Below are 16,371 nucleotides of genomic sequence, written 5' to 3'. Positions count from 1 at the left end.
CCCCCCCATGTGTAGGACAGGTTAGTCAAATATGTTTCTCCATCATCTGCTCTGGCTCTGTTTCAGTGTGAGAAGTGGTAGGATGTGTGGGTGGTGTGAACGTGTGGGATATTTGCATTGCCCCTAAAGGGAAGTACTGGGAAAACTTTGGCTCGCTGGTACTGTAACTGTCACCAAGCCCACAAAGCAGTCAGAGGCGTTATGCTGTCTGTTGGACTGGCTGCCGCGCTGTGTTTCTGCCACTTAACCCTTTCATGAGGAGATGTGTTTGGCCTGTTGCTCAGCCTACACCCGGAGCCGGGGCGACCTGCCTGCCATCTGCTCCCGACTCGCTCACCTGTACAGCTTGGCTGACCTTGCACGGAGCTGAAACTCCCAGTGCTGTAGCTCTGAGGGTCACTGGAGCACATGAGATTTCCCCATCATCTCCAGGGGGAGAGAAGTAATTAAGAATAAGTAGTTTCATTTGCAGATAACCATTGGCTGTTATGTTCCTTTAGGAACATAAAAAAGGAGGAATCAGGGACAGTTTTAGTGTGCCAGGTTCCTCATGTAAGACGACTGCCCTTGTACCACATTCAAGGGCATACTACGTGCAGCTGACAGACAGAGAACCAGCCGTAGCCAATGGTGCTATAGACCTCAGCCTGTAAGTCACTCCAGAAACACAGGGCTAAGAGCATCCAACAGTGCATGAGCCTAAGTTGAAGGCAAAGCTCCTTATTCCTGTTCCTCAATTTGTGAGACTCAGGAAAGACTAGCCCCAGACATCAAAGCTGCAGCCTAGTCCAGAATTGAGGCTTAGACCTCTGGATGACCCTGGAGAAAACAGTTTTTCTTCCAGCTGGGCATAGAGTTTTTTTCTGAGTCGCCAGTGCCCTCTCGTAGTCCTGTAGCATCCCTGCCTTCGTCTATGTCCTTGCGCTTTATATGAAACTTCTGAACAACAAAGTGTGAACAGCTTCCCTCTGAACTGCCTACCCTGCTGTTTTTTGTGGTATAAGAATGGTGAATCCACCCCCAAAAATGTTTTTTTTCAAGCAGCAACAACTTTGTGGCTCAAAGCTGTTCCCCACTAGCACTATAAAAATGTAGCATTGCAGAAATAATACGTGTCAGCAGCTAGGGAAGTGAGCATGAAGAGGGAGAGCCCGTTCCTTTTGTATGTAGAGGTGATACAAACATCATAGATTTCACAGACTTCATAGACATTTGGGCTGGAAGGGACCTTGGAAGATCTTTGAGCCCAGCCCCAGGGGCAGGAAGTCATAGGATCCCAGCAAGAGAAGCATCCAATTTACTCTTGAAGGTGTTCAAAGTAGATGCTTGAACCGTCTCCGGCGGCAGTCTATTCCAAACCTTGGGGGCTCAGACAGTAAAGAAGTTCTTCCTTATGTCCAGCCTGAAATGGTCATGGAGGAGTTTGTGACTTTTCAACCTTGTCATCCTTTGGGGCGCTGAACAGATGTTCCCCCAGATCCTGGTGAGCACACCTTATGAACTTACAGGCAGCCGCCAGATCACCCCTGAGCCTGCACTTTTCCAGGCTGAAGAGTCCCTCTCAGCCTCTCATCATAAGGTCTGTTTTCCTGACCTCTGATCATGCGCGTGGCTCTCCTCTGGACTCTCTCAAGCTTCTCCACATCCTTTTTGAATTGTGGAGCCCACGACTGGATGCAGTACTCCAGCTGCGGCCTCACCAAAGCCAAGTACAACAGAAGAATGACGTTTCAGGATTTGCTTGAGAAGCATCTATGGATGCAAGCCAGCATTTTGCTCACTTTACTGGCTGCAGCATCACATTGATGGCTCATGTTCATCTTGTGGTCAATTGTGATCCCCAAGTTCCTTTAGTTCTTAGTGCTAGCCAACGTACCACTGCTGAGCCTATAAGGATGCTGCAGGTTTTTCTTCCCAAGGTGGAGAACCTTGCATTTTTCGGTGTTAAACACCATCAGGTTCTCATTTACCCATTTCCTGAGCCTGTCAAGGTCAGCTTGGATTGCCCTCCTGTCCTCAGGTGTGGATGCTTTACCCCAAACTTGTCAGTGATTGCCGTGGTTCCTGATCCTGGGCATTGCTTTCAGAGAAGTGGCAGATAGCCCTATCCTGCTTTTGTCCCTACAGGGAAATGCTCCCAAATGATGGAGCATTGGTGGCACTTGAGAAAGTATCAAAGGGATGCACCCTTCCTCATTACCCCCTTGTAGCAGGGACCTGGCTTGGCTCTGCACTTACTGGGGGAGCGACGACTGTTGGAGTGCTCTGCTGTCCAGTGATGGGCGTGTGGGCAGGCAGTACACACTCCACCCCCTGCATGCTTGCTCTCCAGGAAGCAGTAGGGGACATGCTTCCCACGTGCCCGTCCCTTGGGTAGGGCTGAGAACAGAAAGTCGGGCTCCACCTGGACCCAGAGCCAGGACAGGGCCAAGAGCAAGCAGCCAGCATGCCTGCCCTGCACCACCTAGAGTCCAGAGGCCACAGCAGCAAAAAGTGATGAGCCTCACAGGGGCTTTCAGCACCTGGCCATGGCTGCAGGGCACGTGGGGACATGCAGTGGCCCAGGTTGGCTCTGGTCAACTGGGAACTTTCCTTAGAGGGCAGTGCCAGCCCTAGGAAGGGGGAGGCACTAGCATAGACACCAGGATATGCTGCTTCTCTGTACCAGAGCCAAGGAGGTTGCATCGGAGACTAGCCTGACCCTGGCTCCTATGGCAGGAAACTGACTACCCTGTGGCTGCTGGATGCCAGGCACCTGCCATGGCCTCACAGGGGTTCGTAGTGCCTGTGGCCCCAAATTACCACAGGGGTTGGCCCGATACAGGCTCACCCTGTGAATCAGGCTCACAACTGGAGGTGAACCCTTAAGAGTCTTAGCTGCCTGAGGCAAGGGTGAACAAAGCCGAAGCTAGGCCTGTGAACAAATAATAGACATGGCTATTTATGTTTATATTACTTTATTAATTCCACTGCAGTACAGACGTCATTGGTATAGATAAGGGGCTAAACACTGGTTGAGAGTGCAGCACCTATGCCCCATCCTGGTGTGACCCTTTGGCCTGGGTCCTACTATACCTCTCCATTGGCATTTTGCCCTCCTTTGCATCATTCCTCATTCTTAGGTCATGATCCCCTCTCCATACCCCTTTAGAAATTAAGCTGCCCTCTGAGGTGCATATCCTGCCCTGAAATGACAGAGTGAAAACAGGAATCAAAATGGTCTTTGAGCTATTTTCTGTTTTGGATTTTTAAAAGGCTAAAATATGTTTTGTCGATGTTTTTCATTTCATGAAATTTCAGAATCTCAAAAGTGTTTGTGAAGTGGAAATTCTCATTTGGAGCCAACTCCAGGGATAAATAGATGGAAAATGCCCTTGGCACATTATCACAATCATTTAGCCATCCCTGCCTGCCAACCGCAAAGTTCCCAGCAATTCGTAGTACGCATCCCCCACTCCTTGTGGGTTGGCCAAAAGCATCCTGAAGGACCTGCATGCATTGCTGGGTGGGGATAGCAGGGTTCCAGAGTTTGGCAGTCCTCACAACCCCAAAGGCAGGTTCCCTCAGGACCTCCAACAGACTGCTTATCCTCATCAGGTATTTGCCAAGTCAGTAAAGTCTCTTGAATATGGGAAAGCGAAGAGTCAAATCCTTCCTCCCCTGAAGGGACTGGCAGGGTTCCCAAGAAACTCCAGAGTCCCTTATAGGCTGCTTGGTCACTGGAGGAACGGGTCACCTCCCGCAGAATCTGCTGGAAAACCCTCATGCATTCTGGGGTAGCTTCAGTACCAGCAGTTTGCCCTGCTCCCCCCTGCACAGTCCCATCACTCCCGGAGGGTACATCAGACTGGTCAGCATTGGACATGTCTCCTGGTGGCTCTCTCTCTCTACAGGGGTACACAGCTCTTGAATAATACTCTAGCACCCGCCATGTGGGAATCCCGGATGAGCCCCCAAAATGCAACGTGGGTGATATTCCAAGAGATACTCCCTCTCCAATTGAAGGGATCAAAGCAGGTGCACAAGCGCTGTGGGAGGTGTAGGGACTCCCCTCCCCTGTAGAGCAGAGCCAGACCACCAATGGGGACTTAACCATATATCTTTTAATACTGGGAACGTAACAGGTATAACTCAGAGGGTATAGTGGACACTACAATGCCCCAAGGGGACAGGATTCAACAAAGGTTAGACACTTACAATCATTGACAAAAGACAGAGTTAACAAAATATAAAACACAAACAGCAAAACAAACAATATGGGTTGGTGAAATATAAATGCAAAATGACAAGGAAATATAGGGCCTAGGTACCTGGAGGAGAAGAAAGCACAATGGCCCCTTTCCACTGTAAGAAGATTTGCTTCTTGTTATCTCACTCACCCCAAGTCACCTCAGCTGGGACTTGAACCCATATCTCCCAACTGGTAGCTAGGAACACTGCTCCAGCCTGCTAGGGGTCTTGACCTTCCTGGAGCCCCAGCCCCACATTGAGCTGCCTGGCCTCTGACTGGAGGAGCTGGAAGCAGAGCTGGGAACCCCTCAGGTCACTGCTCAGACCCTTGCTGGAGCTGGGGAGCCTCTCCTGCTGGCTGCAGCCTCTTCTTGGGGATCCTGGAGCCCAGCAGGAGGCCTCTCCTGCCGGCTGCACGCCGCGCTGCTGAGGGTCCCACCACTGCCTGCAGGTCCTGCTCTTTCAGGCTTTTCTGGGGCACTGCTCCTGCCCCGCTGGCTCAGCTCTTTACATCTTCCTTGTTGCCCACATGCCCCTTTTATCCCCCTCCAGGTGACCCAAGGGGCAATCCGGATGGGGGGGGGTGAGTCTCTGGGGCCTGATTGGTGCAGAAAGGGAACCCCAAGTCCTCCAATCATCTTTTGCCCTTTCAAAACCCCTGGGCCAGATCACTGCCAGCCAGCCCGTCACACACATCTGAATTGCATGTCAGACACTGGCTTCTGTTAGCATGAAGACACCAGTCAGCCAGCTCCTGTTCTGCACTGCTAGTGTTTGACTTTTTTTTGTATGCACGTACATTGTGCCACACAGAATTTAGTGTGTCAGTGTATGCAACTGTTAGACCCAAAAGGTGATTCCCAAACACTTTATTCTTGTGTAATCTCTAATCTGATTAACACGGGTCAGGTAGCCATTTTACTAAAATTCCCCTTTTTATTAGGTTTTTATGTTCCTAAGGCATCTGCAGAGCTGCTTGCAGATGTAGAAGACAAAAACCAAAACAGCGCTTTACCTTAAACTTGGTGTGCTCCCACGCTGAGCCCAGCACGTGCTCAGGAGAGGCATGGCATTAGTTGCATCTAGCTTTCCCAACGTCTGTATAGATTGGGCTTTTTAGTGGGGCTTTTTTGCCACTTTTATCTAATAGCTGATTGAATCAGCTTTAGCTCAAAGGGCCAAAAAACCCTGTTGACGTGCTGGATCTATACAGCTGCTGCAGAGCAAGGTCAAACTAATGCACTGCTCTCTGTGTGTTGTTTTTCCACCCCCATGTCTGTCAGTGCCCTAAGTTGATAAAGTATATTAGAGGATGTAGTCTCTTCCAATTCAGCTTTCAGGGTTTTAGTTTTATTCATGTACTGGTTTCACCTAGCACTAAGCACTGTTCAGACAAAAATTTAAGAGAAGATTGCCAGCCCAAATAGTTTAGCCTAAATATAAGAGACAACAGATGGTGGCATTTCTAATATGCTTCTCTTACTGAGTTAGGAGTGGGCAGGAGTGGGGATTGCTCAACCTTGGACAGGTTTTCAGGACAGGTTCTAAAGGAATAGCTTGAGCTAGTGGTGTTTGTTCACACTTTTGGGCCCGTGGACCAGATGAATGGGGTGAGGTGGGGCTGGTCTGTGCACCAGACTGGGCCCCGTGCCACCCCTGTGCACTGGGATGGGGCCCTGGGACCCCATGCTGTCTCTACCTGACTGGAGCCTAATCCCAGCCCATTAGGACAGTGTGGCACTCTGGGCATGTGGGAGCCAGGCAGAGGCAGTACAGGCCCCTGGGACCCTATCCTGACTGGGCAAAGGAGATGCAGATGCCCACACTGCTTTGATCCAGCTGGGATTGTCTTTCAGGGACTCTGCACTGTCCCTGCCTGCCTGGGATTGAACTGTGGGGCAACTATGCTGTGTTTACCTACCTAGGATCAGGCCCCCTCAACTACCTCTGCCCAGCCAGGATTAGGCTCCAGGGCCCTGCTCTGCCTCTGCCTAGCAGGGATCAGGCCCCATGCACCCGATCTAGTGTGCAGGGCCCTTCCTCACAGATCCATGGAGAGCTCCGTGGGCCTGATTGTGGCTCCAAGGGCTTGATCTGGCCTTTGGGCCACAGGTTGCACACCCTGGCCTAAGCTGTTGCTGCTTTGTACTAGCTCATGCTCTGAAAGGGTCTCTGAAGAGAGGAGAACCTCACCAGGAGATGCAGGGGACTTGCAGGTATGGAAACCATACAACCAGTTCCACTGGGTTCATTGTGGTGCCTGCTTAGGCCAGTTTTGACATTTCTGCTTGCTTGTTATGTGCTGCTGTGCTTGGAAGTGCCTTATCCCAAGTGCAATATTTCATACATATTTTTGTAATTCATTCAAAACCTTTGCAGTTGTGGCAAGTAGCCAGCTAGATAGATGCGTTTAGTCCAAAAATAAGTGTTTGTAGATTATAAATAGCTCTTGTGCACACAGGGAAAGTATTCCAGAGAAACATGTTGAACTCATTGCCTGAAAGAAGAGTGAGTAAGTAAAGGCAGTGTAGGCCAACTCTAACTGTGTTCCAAGACATGCACTGCTAGGTTTCTTTGATAGTTTCCTCTCTTAGTCAGTAAAAAATGACTTATAATAATGACTGCCCCAATGTTGACTCTTTTTCTGTCATGCAGAGGTAGTATTTTAAATGAAGAAACTGACTCAACTTTTTGTGAAGTTTATTTGTACAGTTTCATAGGGGGAAAAAATCTTTCCCCAAACATCCAGTGTCTCTTTTTTGATTTAATTTTGTTGTATCATTGACCTGCTGAAAGGGGGAAGGCCATCACAAGTGGTAAGGGGTGACATTTGCCAGCTGCAAAGGGATGGAAAGACTGAGGTCCAAATTCTCCATTTAGGCATCTAATTCCTACGTAAGTGCCTAAATACCATTGGTTTCTGTGGGTGTTAAGCCTGGGAGTTAACCTTTAAGGATCTATGTCTAAGACTTGTTCACATATACATAGAAACATGGAACTAGACTTGGATCTCATAAGTCATATTTGGCAAATGCCACCCAATGTTTGCTCCCACAGCCCAGGAATTAGTTGCATCTGAAAGTGGGGGCACAGAGTACCTTTATCCTTTAGTACACCTGCTGGTATCAAGGACCTGCACATTGGCATAGGTGGCATAGTCCAGCATAAATTTTACCAGGTCTTAGGTGCAATATCTTTTGTGGTAATCTTATAATTACTATATAAACCTTGCAAGAGACAAGGATATTTTAGGGTGATATCTTTTATTGGACCAACTGTGTAGTTGGCTTAAAGTTAAACAAGCTTTTGAATGCAAGATGTTCTTCCTCAGGTTACTTTTGAGGATCTTTGTCTAAGAGACTTGTGACCTGAGGAAGAAAGTCTTGCGCTAGAAAGCTTATCCTAATTACAAAGAGAAGGACCTCTTGGAGGTGGGGGCACCACAGATCACCAGGAAAGCCAGGGAATGAGAAGAACCAGGTTTCCAAAGCCAGAGGCCCCTTTTGAAGCCATGTTAGGACCATCTACAGGGGGTCCTTTCAGGAGAAGAAGACGGAATAAAGTTGCTTTTTGGAGAATCCCAAGGAACTTTCTTGTTCCCCTTGAAAGGGGTGTTTGATTCTGCATGACAGGTAGGGCCTGCTGAAAGCAACCCTCACTCAGGACAGCCCCATAGAAGCAGTGGAGATTATAACAGGCTCACTCATGCACACACGCTCACTCTAGGCACGCAGACAGTACATTTCTTGGTGGCCATTAAAAGTTGTTCTAGGAATTGCATGCAGTGTTGGGGGCGAGCCCAGGTTTAACAGGCATAAAGCAAAATCAGTGTTTGCGCAAATAAATTAATCTTACGATAGAGAGCCCACTTTGAGTTTCTTCATACAAAGCACCCTAATCCTTTGTTGTGGCCTCCTAATCAGCCTCACTGTAACAGATAGTGGTATCGCAAACTGGGGATTATGATACTTTCAGCTCCGCCTGAGAGCAGATGGAAATTAACTGTTTGAAGGGAAAGGTCCTTCTCAAAGGCAAGCTTTTGTATTTATTTTAACAACCCTATCTTAACAATTAGCACATCAATTAATGGCTTTTTCAAAGTGTGTTTTTGTTTATTTTGATATGAAGAAAATCTTTCCCAGGGTCTTCCTGTACTCAAAAACACCCCTAATGAAATCATTGCCTCAGAATACCATTTGAAATCTCCTTGTCCACCACTGATTATTGAAAATCAGCATGTTTTGAGCTAAGAAAGATTTTTTTCTTAAATCTGTAACTAATTTTCTCTTGCTAAAAATTCCTTTAACCAACATTTTTAAGTTTTTCTTGCCCTCAATCAGATATTTCAGGAATTTAGGTTGGAGAGAAAACAAAGGTCTTCAAATAGATTAAATGGATTACATTGCTTTTTCCATAAAGGCAAAAGTTAAAGTACATGAACTGCATTTACTACTGAATCTACAGGGTGGCAGAGAAATTCATTTTTGCAGAATGAAAGTTTGACAGTTACTAATTTTCAGATGATTTATAACTGGTTTATATTTGTAGGGGTTCATTGTTACAGAAAACAGTCTCTTGTTTCTGCGAGAATCAACAGGCTTTAATGGGAATGGACTCTTTGACTAAGGTAGTTTACAATCCTCTTCCCTTCTGACCCCTTGCTTTGAGATTTGATTGAATGCTGAGAGTGTTTTTGCAAGGAGTGGAGAGCAAATAAATAAGACATAATTGAGCTGTCACAAGTTGTAGAGTTATGGCTGTATTTTGCCCTGGCACTGGTCTTATGCTAGATTAATTCCAATAAAATGGGGTGAGTGAGCAGAATCCAGCTCATCTCTATGAAGACAGACATTTTTTACTGAAGGTCAGACTTTGTTAGCTCCAGTAACAGCTGACTTATTCATAATGCAAACAGAAAAACATTTGCACACTAATAAACTGGCAAGGCAGTGTGTAGTGTGGAGATGCAAAGCACTTACTAATACTATTCCTTTTGTTGTGAATGTACTGCACAGGCAGGTTAAGCTGTGACTTCTGCAATCACCCTGTGTTCTCAAATACTTCAAACTTTCTGAATTAATCTGCTTTTCAGCCTAAATATCTCAGGTTTAGGTTCTCAATTGGGATAAAATCTTTTTGCCCATTTTTTGAATTGCATGGGAAAAAATATTTTTTTAAGTAGATTTAGAGGCTTTCCTGCTGTGAACCATCCTAAGGAAGAAAGATAACAGACAGAACCGTGGAAGAAGGTCGACCATGGACAGAAGCAGAAAGTTTGCAAGTGGGCTGCAGGAGCAGTAACCTGCACGTCACGGGTGGCTGCAGCCTGGTTCCCAGCATTTACCCCCTTTCTAGGCAGACCAGACCACAGGGACTTTCTAAGTCCTTCAGGCAGGTAAGAATCTTCCCTCCAGCTCTCTTCTCTCCCTGCTCAGCTGCATATTCTCTTCCCTTCTCCCCACACCCCTTCCCTGCCCAGTGCTGCTACTGTCATTGCCACTGTACCCGGCTGACTTTGTGGAGCACCCCCAGCTCTGCCCCCCGCCACTCCTGCACTGCTGCAACTGGACTGCACATGAAGCCAGGCTTGGCTAGACAGCCGCGGGATTGGGTGGCTTCCTTTCCTCTGTACCTGCTCCCAGGCCAGCAGGGGACTGCCCTGGGGGGACCAGGCAGGGAAGAAGAACCCACTCACTCACCCGCTGCTGCTGCTGTCCCTAGCTGAGACTGGTTCTGCATGCAGCACAGTTAGAGTGGGCAGGAGCTGACCTGGAACTCCCCAGTGGGAGCTGGAGACAGCAGCAGCAGGGGCTGGGAGAGTGGAGGGGAGGGGGGAATTCTTACTTGATTCCAGATTTAAAAATAATTCCCTGGCTGCTTCTCCTGTGGTATGGTCAACTGAAGGGGTGGGGTATGGAGCACCCCCGCATCACTGCCCTGCCCTGAGGGAGACCCCATCTCGGGGTTTTTGAAAGACTGGGCAGCATGTAGTCTGTAGACACAGACAGCAGTTTCAAGCCACAATCTGGCCATCATATGAGTGCTGGTTTTATATACGTGGCTTAGAGCAGCCCTTTTACAGTGGAGTTCTGTAATGAGCCAAGCTTTTGACTGTGCAAATGAGGAAGAACTTTGTTAAATGAGCACAGCACTGAGTGTGATCTTCTTTGCTTAAATGAGTAAGAACAAGTAAGAAATTACAGTTGCAAATTTATTCTGGCACTGTTGTTGTTTTCCATTTCAACATTAGAAGCCCAAAGAATTGTTAAGCATCCTCAACCCCTTTACCACCATGAGCTTTGAATGCTTATCAACTAATTAGGTTCATATTTTGAAGATATGCTTTCCCACAACTGGTTAATATAAAAAATATTTTTAAAGGTAAAACTGTCATTGCAGGGAGCCTACAAAGGACAGAAGCATAGAGTTGGAAAAGACCTCAAGTGTCATCTAGTTCAACCCCCTGCATGGATGTGGTAAAGAGATAGCATTGGGGGTAGCGTGCGGGAGATGCAGTTTATAGAAATAAGAGATTTATGCAGTAACTCACTCGAGGCAAACTTTTCAAAAGTGGACACAGATGTTGGATGCTTCAGTTATTAAAAACCAGAAAAACAATAACCTCCCTCCTCCCAAAAACCCACCACCACCTAGTGAAGATGGGCAGTGCATCAGTAATCACTTCTTAGTGTCTGAGCCTAATTTTCATTTATCTTTATCTTGCTATCTTTCATTTATCTTTTTTTTTCAATAACCCTCAGAGAATAAGCATTATCAATATTCCTCAGAGGTCTATTTATTTGGGATTGCTTTTAGCTTTAAAAAAATCCATCAGCAGAATAATTTATCCATGTGCCATATTTACAACTTTATTGTAAATTTATTTACAACTTTACAGTTGTGTCAATCCATTACAATCTAAATCTGGTTAAAAGATTTGCCATCCGACCAGAGTGGAAGCTATAACACGGGGCCTATTGTGCACTACAAAGAGTGAACATTATTATATGTTTATACTTTTGTAAACACCCAGAGATGAGGAGCCCATTAGGCTGTACAGATGCTGAGAGAGTCCTGGCCCTTATAAAGCCTAGACTTCAATAGACAAAATGGACAAATATTGGGAGGTTTATAAACCCCATTTTTCAGGCACTGAGCTATAATTTAGAGACATACCTTTTACAGATCTGGCCTAAATCCCTTGTCCAAGGTCACATAAGAATTCTGGAACACAGCCTGGAGGCGAACCCAGCATTCCTGCATACTAATCTAGTGCCTTCAGCTGCCACAGTTTCAAATGCATATGCTGCCTGTGAGGGATTAATCTGTATTATTCTCTGAATGATGATTTCACAAGCAGAAATTAAAACCAGTTCAGAAATGAGCTGCCAGAGCGAAGTCCAAGCTATTAATTTTGGTTTGACACAGCCTATTCAGCTATACCTGGTCTTAACACCAAGCCTTGAACTCCAGTCACTGGACCATACTGTGTAAGGCTCCCTAAATCCCTGGCAGTACACAGATGGTAGCAAAATTCCTTCCTGATCTAAAACATAACAGTTGTTTCCACCACGCAGATGTGTGAGAATCTCCAGGACTGCACTTCCTTTGGGTAAAACTTACATGAGAGCCATGAACACTATTAAGTGATGGGTACTTTAGCTATGATACGGTTGGATGGAACATGGAAACTTAAGAACTTCTCCCAGGGACCTGATTCTATTAAGTGCAAGGCCTAGATGCAAGGGGATGGTTTATCTTGCTGTCTGCACAGCCAAAACCTTGTCAATGAGGGCAAGATTGATAAGAAGCACATGCACACCTCAAAGCCCATTACAGACTAATAGTCAGGACATTGTGTCAAGATTTCACATTCTCCTGCTTTAATCTCTTAAAACAAATGGAATCCAAAACCCACCCCAGAGAAAACAAATGAGCTCTGTGTAGCATCATGCTTGGTGTCATGTGCATATCCATATTTGTTTTTGGTGGATTAGAGATAGTGTTTACCTATTTTCTGCCTATTCAGAAGTAATATTGTCTAGGTGGATTTTAATAGACATTTATTTTTGTTAGTAATCTAAGATGAGCTCTGTAATTAACTGGGAAATGGAAGGAGTGTTCTTGTGTATTTCCTTTCAGTGGCTGTGATGGGCTCTAGAAGCAAGCTAGATGTTCTTCATTCAATGTGTAATGCATCTTTGCTCAAAGATACCTAGCATATGGGTGTGAAATGATCCCCGTTATATTTACTTTCATCATATTTACTTTATCTTCACCCACTATTAAAGGATCTTTAATGAAAGCGTCGCCGATAAAAGATGGAAATAATTTTCCTTGAGCCTTAGCTGTTGTAATGTTATCAGAATGTTTACGACAACAGTTGCTCCCTCCTCTGCGGCTTGCTTGTTGTTTAACGTTTACTATTTGGTATATAGTAGCACTCGGTCGCTGCAGGTAAAGATCATGCCTCATGGTCCCAGGCAAAGACAGAAAAGTGTTTCCAGTTCCAAAAAACCTGCTGTCTTTGTCTTAAAACAAAACACAAGTTTCATAAAACAAGTAGGTAGATGGGGTAACTACACTTGCTCTGCCAAATATACTGCTCTGTCTTCCTTATTCTCTATGTCCATTCTCCTTTTCTGTAGCTCTTCCCTTCTCTGCCTAACACTCAGCTTTATATCCCCCAGCATGCATAAATTCTCAGCTTCACTTCCTATCAGGTCTCCTCAGAAAGGACATTTTTTTTTTTGTCTGTATTAACCTCTGGATGACATAAAATTAAACAGGGCAGAATTTAGCTACTTGTATTTTTCTCCTTTGCTTTCTGCTCTTCAGCTTTCCCCTTCCTGTTCTCTCCCTTTTCTCTGCTTCTTTCCCTCTTGCCCTTCTTCTCCCTCCATTTATTTAGCCCTCCAATTCTTTTCCTTTTCTTATTCCATGTTGTCATCTCTGTGGGCTCTCCTTTTCCCTACCTATCTTTGCCATCTCTTTCCTCCCAATTCTACCAGCCATCTATTATTGGCTCCTTTGTTAGCCACTGGCTGGGAATAAATTCCAGCTGACCTGCTTTGGCTGGTTATTACGTAATGATATACTCCAGGTTTCTTGCCCCGTTTCTCCCTAGCATCTAGTGCTGCTGCTGTCATAGACTTCACAGCTAAACATGTTGGGCAATTCCAACATTACCCATGTGGGAAGGGTCACTTGGTATAAACTTCTGGTCTGGAATGCTCCTTAGAATCATAAGTTCAATCTTTTTCTTTGCTTTTCTCTGACAAGGAAAGAAACACCTTCAACACCTGAAGTATGGGGCTTTTTCAGAGAAAATATAATATGCAAAAGAAATAGAATTGGCTTGTGTGCTTTTTCACAGATTCTCTGATACAGCAAGAAGACGCGAGGGTTTTTTTCAACATGTTTTTTCTGTTTGTTTAAACATTCAGGTCTGTTCTGCCCTAATCTCCCCAGAAGGCTTTAATGATGGTAACTGAAGCCCTGGCAGGATTACAACAGAGATACCAAGAACAAATGATACCAAACTGAGGGGAGTGTTATTTGACTGTTAAAACATTTTTTAAAAATTTAACACACAAAAATATCCCCCCATTTAAAGAATTGGCATATTCATTTCAATAAGGGTAAAGAAAGTTAATGATCCATATATTTAAAGCCTTCCTTGAGACTTTCCATAAAAAAAAACAAGGAAAAATACAAGGAAGACCATGCATGACTTTCATACTACATTTCAAGGGGTGTCTGCATGTATTCCGCTTTGTGCAGAAGAAATAATTACTTTTATATACCATAAACACTTTTAAACTGTCAATCTTTTAGGGCCAGCAAGTCTCATTCCATAGGTCTGTATAGTGCTTGGCACTATAGGCTCTGATCAAGGCCTTTAAGTGCTAGCATAATACAACAACGAACTAAGGTCTTGCGATGTGAAGTGGATGCAAAAGATTGCAGGGTATTTCCACTGAGCCAGGATTTCTTTAGTGTCCTTGTACATTTTACTTCTTTCCCAAGTGTGCAAGAGATGCAAGGGTTGTACTCTGCTATGCCAGAAATGGCCATTTGAAAGAGTGCTTATGTGAAGTTAACAGGGGTGTAGGTTATAGCCTTGTCTGCCTATGTGAAGTTAAGGGATGTATGTGGTAGCCATGCTGGTCTGAGACGAAAAGAAATGCAAACTCTTGGTTCCAAAATGATACCTTTTATTAGACCAACTGAGAATTTCTCGGTTTAATAAAAGGTATCATTTTGGAACCAAGAGTTCTAGACTTTTGCATTTCTTCTATGTGGAGTTAAACCTGTTTCTTAAACTACTTGTGAAATCCAAAAAATAGACTTTTGTATGATCTGTTTAATCAATATTATCACTTATGCAGCCCTCTGCGGCAACTTGTCTATTCCTGTATGGACAACATTGAGGAAATTGCTGATATGCACCACTGCTTTGCTGAATTCCTCAACTCTGTTTTTGAGAATACGTATGAAATATTGTAGTAGCTTTATCAACTTTATACATGCTTGAATTGCGCAAGTCAAAACCTAGGGTGCTTGGCTCCAGGACAACACATTCCTTGCACCAGAAAGCACTTTCTGCCTATTTACTGTACAAGGAAATGATTCCAGATTTTGCCTGCCTGGGGCAATTGGAACATTTCAGTGTTTCCTTAACTACTGACACACTTCAACACTTTTCAGGAAGTAACCCTTGTTCTCTTAATGGGCCTGGCTGCATGTCTATTAAAGAGGAGATGACGCAAAAAACCCACATCTTTAAGGTAGTAGGTGGAAATATGATAAGGTACGATGCTTTGCAACAAGTAATCAGCTTAACTTGTTTTTATATATGCCTGCTCAGATTTAAAATCTTGCAGATAACTAATCTTCACGCCTCTGTGTTGCAAAGATTTGCACACATGCTTAGCTTGACACATCCAAGCAGTCTCACTGCTACTAGCCCCTTCAGAGTGGGGCTTCACTATTTTTTAAAATTAAAAAAAGTAGAATTGTTGATGTTACGAGCTCTGCTGCCTATGTGAGTGAAAAGTAGAAAAATAGGGGCAGACAGCAGAATGAGCAGCACAGGTACTGAATTACAATGCATCAATATACTGTATGGAAGTTACAACAGTGACTTCCCTATTGTCCCAACTGACCTATTACAATTAACACTCCCCCCCCCGCCGTTCCCCAGTGCCGTGACATTTAGATATGGACTGGATCTAGTACAAATATTGGGGGGTTTGTGGGGAGAGTTGGGGCCCTGGGCTCCTGTTATGAGCCCATTTCTTTAAGGAAAAAAAATCAAAACTTTTTGAGAAGAACCTAACAGCAAGTGAAATACTCTGGCAAAGTGACTTACCTTCAAAGTTGGTATCATTACTGCTGTTTTACATAGGGGGAAAGAGAAGAGCAGGGAAGGGACTGGTCCAGGATCCCCCAGTAGGCCAGAGGCAGCACTAAGATCAAACCTCAGGCTGCTTACAGACATTAAAAAAACCTTTAAAAAAGCGCTTTACTGAAAGAAGCAGGACATTAGTTTGATCCAGCTGCGCCAAAAAAGCCCCACCAAAGCACCTGATCTGTACAGATTTTGGGTGAGCTGGCTCCAACTAATGCAATACCTCTTCAGGGCACGTGCTGGGCTCAGCATGGGAGCACACCAAGCTTGAAGTCAGGCACCATTTTTTTTAAACATCTGTAAGCAGCACCAGTCTTCGTGGCCCTAGTCTAGGGCTCTGCCTACAGACCTCATTGCCTCTCCTTACTGTAAGGACTGCTGCTGTGGGGAAGCACTCCTTGGTGTGAGCAGGGCTTCTCTTCATATGCAGGTAAAGGTGCAATGGGATCTAACACACCATCTACACAATCACACCTCCTGGCACACCACACATGTATGATGAGAGATGTGATTGCGGGATCACATATTAGAGCCCATCACGCACTATTGCTGGTGCAGGGAGAGACTTATCCTAGGATCGGGCTCCTTCCGTCCCAGGGAGAAGCAGTCTCTTGAGGCTGGGAGCCTCCCTCGGCCTTACATTGCAGGCATGCCCCATAGCTGCCAGAAGGTGCACTGCAGGGACCCAGCATCTGCAGCTACCAGGATCCTGGCAGCTGCAGTGCACT

The 16,371-nt window shown here is 45.3% G+C and overlaps 2 long non-coding RNA genes across 2 annotated transcripts; one reads left to right on the top strand and one right to left on the bottom strand.

The window, feature by feature from the left end:
- The first annotated feature begins 6,264 nt into the window (after nt 1–6,264).
- On the top strand, nt 6,265–12,571 carry LOC109307807. The gene is made up of 2 exons (XR_002100364.1): nt 6,265–9,625; nt 12,373–12,571. It is a non-coding gene; the product is annotated as an uncharacterized LOC109307807 (long non-coding RNA).
- On the bottom strand, nt 10,397–16,371 carry LOC109307808. Its single transcript, XR_002100365.1, has 2 exons — nt 15,605–16,371; nt 10,397–11,540 (listed from the first exon to the last, which is right to left on the bottom strand). It is a non-coding gene; the product is annotated as an uncharacterized LOC109307808 (long non-coding RNA).

The sequence above is a fragment of the Crocodylus porosus genome, unplaced genomic scaffold, assembly GCF_001723895.1.
Source record: "Crocodylus porosus isolate Cpor-Errol unplaced genomic scaffold, CroPor_comp1, whole genome shotgun sequence".
Taxonomy (NCBI): domain Eukaryota; kingdom Metazoa; phylum Chordata; order Crocodylia; family Crocodylidae; genus Crocodylus; species Crocodylus porosus.
The sequence above is the reverse complement of the archived record's forward strand: the minus strand, read 5'-3'. Positions and strand labels throughout refer to the sequence as shown.